We start from the raw sequence: 6,260 nt of genomic DNA on the forward strand, positions 1-6,260 counted from the left end.
TAACTACAGCAAGCGCGAGAGGCACACCAAGTCTTGCTCGAAACATGACGTAATTCAATTTAAATATACTCAAAATTGTTCGTCAAGCTAGCGTGGAGCAGTCTACTTCCGTGCGCTGGCTCAAACAACTCAATTACCCCCCCCAAAAAAAAAATCAGCGCCATCGTGACCAATTCGCTTGTAAGAAATCTTGATGATGATGTGCGGAAGTGCCGTCCGACGAGAGCAGTTCAAGTTCCGACCAAACACCTCGATACACGGCCTGGCCGTTTCACAAGGAAAGCTTCCTTCACGGCTATGTGTTTGGGACTTTTGCTCGTAACCAGAAAGTAGCGGGAAAAGTCGCTAATATTTACTCTCCCAACCCACATATGGCCACCTCCTAGAAGTACCACCTATGCTTGAAGTGGGAGCTGTTGGCTAATTTGAAGTCACTTATGAAGCATGTATCCTAGGTACTAGACCCGGCAAATGTATCGACTGTTTATGTGACTCAGTTTGCACACTAGCACGCTGCCTCTTCCGTCCCAAAGCATTTATAAGCCAGCATCAGCAAAGCGAACGCCTACCTATAGCCACACCTTTTAGTGATTACACTAACTTGTATAATCCACACTTATGAACGATCCCACCATCTTGAGTGATCCGCCCTTTCTTCAAGGGTACGTGTCACCCCATTACATCCTAGGTTTTATAAATATAAAGCCTACAAATGGATCTGATTCATAATTTTGGGTAAGTCTAGTGATACCATGAAAATTTGAATATGATACGCAATAATTTGGGTAAATTTAGGTTGAATCCAGAGAAATCTGATTTATTCGAGCATAAAGTTTAACTTGAAGACCTCCTCAAAACTTCTCCATCAATTGACTGTTCGCGCCTCATCAACTTGAAGTAAATGGGCGGCTCGTACATCATAATACAAGAACTTCTTGGTGACGGTATCGAAGGATATCCTAGCATCCACTAATTTTATTCATTAGAAGGGATGAAGCCTGTAAGCACATGGACTGCGATATTTTACGCGATTTCAATGAGACAGAGGTATCCTTTTCTGCATCGCAGTCTTTCCGCGCAAGTGCTTCGAAGGATATCGCGCGACACGTATTTCTTGCGTTTGGTCTTATCATCGGCTTGCGAATCATCACAGTTGACATCTTGTCTGGCTTGAAAAACGTCTGCAAAAAGTTCGCGATTAGCGCGGATGATGGCTAAACGCATTGTTGAGGTAGAGCTTGGCTGTAACCTCTCCGTTCAAACTAACAACTACAGTTGGTGCATCTTGTTCGTATTACCCGCAGAAAACACAGTGACATGAATACCAGACGCGTCTTTTAGAGATGCGAATATAAGATTCACACTGATAATTTACCAGCTCTTTACCGGAACTGACAGGCTGGTCAACGTGCCGCCGCATGCAGCAAGCGTTCAACCTGCTTACACGCTTACACGTTTACACATGCGCACATTATGCTCAAACAATTGTACATATTGACATAGCAGTCGCTAAGCAGTATCCTATTTTAGTGTCCGCCACACGAGTTTTTTTTGTACAGTGCATTACTTTCAAGGCCCGATCGTGGGGCACCACGACAGGCTGAGTGAAGTTCTGTAGTGTAGCAAGCGTCGAATATAGGCATAGCAGTGTAACGTGGAATTGCACGCCTGGGTAAAGCCTAATATGAGCTCTCAAATGTTCTCTTTTAACAGTTTTCAGCCGTTCAACACAATTCCATACGCTGTACAGATCGCCTTATCAATTGACGACATCACTCTTGTGACATTCAGCAATTCACGGTGAAGACGATTCGATTACCACATTAAGCTGAGCCGGCTTATATCTTACCTCAAAAGTATAATCGGCAAAATGGGATAAACATGTTGCCATACTGTACAAGAGCCGTGGTGCCCACGTATCTTTACAAATCAAATGCATGCTCTGGGTTAGTCACAAAAAGGAAGACAAGCATATGTTCCCTTAACTTGACGAGGACGTACTACATTGCAAGTAGCGTCATGTCATAAACAAAGTAATTAAGCTTAGCAGATTCAGCTAGCGCGACTCAAATGCGATTTACCAGTGTGCTGTGAGTTTCCTCATTGATAAATTCATCAATTTTGGACGATAAGATTAGCTCCTCCATCGTTACCAACGGTTATAATTCGTTAAACTCACCATGTGAAATTCCTTGCATATATATATATATATCTGAGGGATTTTAGACGACGTTTTGGAGGTGTTGAGCAAACCTTTGGGACTACACCAGTCAGTTATGATCTTTTTCGCCACGTAAGCGCGTAGCGTTGCTGCTTCGCGCGGTAAGTCCATCACATTATATTGCTGATCAGCAGTGCCGTCACACCGCCACAGAAGTAATCTATCGCTCGTACCTCCAGATCATGGTCCATTTACTCGCGGCTTACAGTTTTCTTTCAATTCCACACACTACAATCTATAAAGTGCGACACACAAAGTACTTCCATTATCCACCTTTCCTGGCGCAGAAGACAACAACTTGCAGCTAGTCTTTGTTTCCCCGCTACAGATTTACTTGAGAAATACGACACACAGTCGTCTATTTCTATTTAAAAAAACCGGAGAGAGCGATATATAGTTGCTTTTTTGTCTCATCTTAAGACCCCGACTCACCGCTGATTTAACATCCGGGGTTCTGCATGAAGTGCCCTGTAAGACCATTTTAATTACTTTCGGACATTCTTTTCCGCGCGGAACTACCACAGCCTCGTGCCCGTAGCAAAAGCGCCATTTATTCCTGGCATAAGTGGGTTTTCATGCCTGAAAAAACAGCGCGCCTAGATTTTCCGACTTGCATTCAACCCATGTCTCTAGGCGTTTTGGCCACGTCAAACCTTGACTATATTATATTTCATATTGAGGTCGAGGTTTGGGGCTAGATAACGTTCCACGCTGTCAAATTCCTCTAGCGTCACTGAGATGCTAAAATAATACTAGTGTCTTGCTGAAATCGTGTCCATGTGTGGTATCGTCAATTTCTCCGTGTACTGTCTGCTTTTCGTCAGTCACGCGTCGTACGTAATTGCACGACGCTCCTGAATCTGTAAGAACTGTTCATGACTTCGGAATGCCCAGGACGTTAATTTCATCAACCGATAACCCTGAGCAATAAGCCCCACCTTTTTTTATAAAATTGCTTCTTTTATGACTGTTATCCACTTATCACAACTTTGAAGAGGTATAATCAAGCTCTGTTCTGTCCTGATCAACCAAAATTTAATACACCGGATCTTGATGTGGGCTCAGCGGGGCTTTTCATCAGCTAACACCTCTCCCTACATCCTCAGCATGACTGAGGTCCATTGTATCTGGCGTGCTCATTCTCCCATCAAACTGTTTGTCGTAAGCTGTGCTCTGACTTGAATGCATCGCCCATTGCTTATCTGAAATAGAAATGATGGACGCAGACGACCACTGTCTGAGCTTTGGAGACCTCATAAACATAACACTCTCGATACGCCTAGGTACGCGGAACAAAAAAGCGCACAACATTTGTCGCTTCAGATTACCGCTTGTTGGGAGCGCCTCTTTTACTCAAGTATTGCTCGAAAGTGCCCATTCTTGCGCACGACCCTGAGATTGAATGTTGCAAGCGCAATGCGCTGTGCCTCCGTTTAGAGCAAAGCCGAGTCCATGCGGACGCGCCTAACCAGCGAAATCTTACAAACAAGCGATTATCTCTTTCAGTCCTGTGGTCGCCAACCGATAGCCAAGTGCTTAATATACTGGTCAAGTAGTCTCGAGGCTAGATGCTTAAGCGTATCTTTACCTCACACAGTCACCAATGAAGGGCTTTGGTAAGACACAATTATTCAGATGATCGATGGAAGACCAACGAATTGCGTACAGTGTTAAAATACGACCAGAAAGATTGCGATAACGAATGGATCAATTTACTTAGCTGGCAGTAACTGATATTCTGAATAGTACCTCAGAAGTCCGTGCACTGCGGAAAAGACGACTGCTTTCGTTCTGCATTTGTAATACTGATCGTTAGTTCTACATCTGTAATGAATTCAGTCGGATAACCTCTTCACCTTCTGTTGGCAGCTGCGTAAACAAGCGCACTGGTAGCGGGACTAACATGCCCAAAAACTCAGAACATAATTTTAGCAATATATTTTCAAAAGCAACGACATTTTTATCTTCCTTCAATATTCAACCACTTTTTAGTCAACTCATGACGGCAGACAAGAATATGCTGTTTCTTGAATATCGTGTGGTTAGAATGACACCACCGTGGCCACCGTATCATTATTTCATCAGCTGTTTGACTCTGTGACGATCTGCGCGGGCATTGGTAGTGATTATTTTTTTATCTATCCGGTGCCAGCATTCGACGAATTATTTTATTGTACGGGTGAAGCTCTTCAGATGTAGCTCAGCCTAAATATGATACGCTGGTTGAGTGATACGTATAGGGAAAGCCAAACGCTCTAAACATAGGTAAAGGACCTTCTTGCCAAAACTCACGCCCAGCCGCACACCTATTATTAAGATCATTGACAGCATGCTAAGCTACGGCTGCCAGCTACGCGCAACATACACTCTGAGACAGTATAAGAAATATATTACCCTTTTAGCCCCATAAAGTTTAACCGTGCTTTATTTCATCAATCCATGCCTCGGGCTTAAGCCTGTGCTAAAACTTAAGTACTAGCTTTACTTTGACGCTTTCTCTATGTAATTATAATTGTTAGTAGCTCAATTATGCTTGACTTATCTCAATTAGGATTTGATCACTGGACGGGGGCATAACTTTTTATGGATAAGAATCTGGCGCTTAGCAAGTGTAGTGCTCGTAATTAAACAACATGCATCCAACGAGCACCATTGTTTGAGCTTTGTAGAAAGGTGTCTTCTGAGCAAACGATCTCTATCCTGCCATGTAAAAAGACATCTCTCTTATGGTTATTCGCTTAGCAAAGCCACTAGAATTGTAAAAATTCTGTCCCATGATAGAGCAGGTATGTATGTATGCATGCGACACCTTTAGCGGGGTCAGTGGGTGTTTGGGTATAGGTTCCCATCTTTGTGCTGAACTTTCGTTTCGATGTTGTCTTTGCGTCGGCTTGGATCAACTAATCGGAGACTTTGCATGCGAATAACGCTACAGTTTTTAGCTAATTAGCAGGTTATAGATACCACGAATCGAGGCATTATACGGTGTTCGCAACCATTCTACAATCGCGTTAATCAGTAGTTGCTCAGCTCGCACTTCTTAGAAATGACTATTTAAATTCGTGAGATCTAGTGCAGGTAGTTAAAGAAACGAAGATGCTTATGAAAGCCAAAAGCAAGTTTGCAGTTCTTCCTCTATGACATCATATACAATGACGAGAGCTGCTTGCCTTTAAGTGGCACAATTTTTTATGAACTACATTGCCCACAAAGTTGTCACGCGTTTTGTCATAATTTTTGCGGTGTAGTCATACATCCTAACAATCATGTGCTTTGCTTATTACGATATTTAAGATGAAAGTAAAAAAACATTGAGCCTCCCACCATGTATTTGCATACTTTATCTAATTTGCAGACTCTGCTTTGAGTGGCTGGCAGTTTAATATGATTTACAGTAGTAAGATGCTTCTATATAAGTTTGATGGGTGTATATGGTGCTACTTTCTTGATTGAGGTAGGGCGCCGCCTCGACTGGCTCTCGCAATGTGATCAGTTACCTTGAGATGATTTCCTTACTTTCGTGAAGGCTTTTTCTTGTCTAACTCATCAACATGCATAATCTCCAGCAGCGAAGATTCAATAAATCCAGACGTACGTCAGCTGGAGAGCCAAGCGTATTGGATCAATATCTCGAGATTAGGGTGTTAGGAAATTTTTATGACTACTGCTGACAGAGATCCGGGTAATTAATAATAGCCATGTGATATTAAAATATTACGATAATAAGACACTTGCAACTTGTATACTATCTGTTTTTTTGTAATAAAGGCATATGTAATGATTTGGATATGCTTAAATTCTTCTCTGGCTTCTCACTTTTTTCTATTAGGAATCCCTTCAATTAGAAGGTGTACAGTCAGAAAACAGCAGCTGATCGAAGGCCTGATCCGATCAGCCTTGCTAATGACGATTGTGTGTCCTTCAAAACGAGCAGTAACTTTTCAATTCACTCACTCGTCGTCAAGGAGACTGATGGCTTACCAACATTCGTTCTCGTCGTGGCTGATCTGCATTGTAGTCGTATCAAGCTGCACTTTAC

Source organism: Plasmopara halstedii, assembly GCF_900000015.1.
Source record: "Plasmopara halstedii genome assembly, contig: Scaffold_470, whole genome shotgun sequence".
In the NCBI taxonomy this organism is placed as follows: domain Eukaryota; phylum Oomycota; class Peronosporomycetes; order Peronosporales; family Peronosporaceae; genus Plasmopara; species Plasmopara halstedii.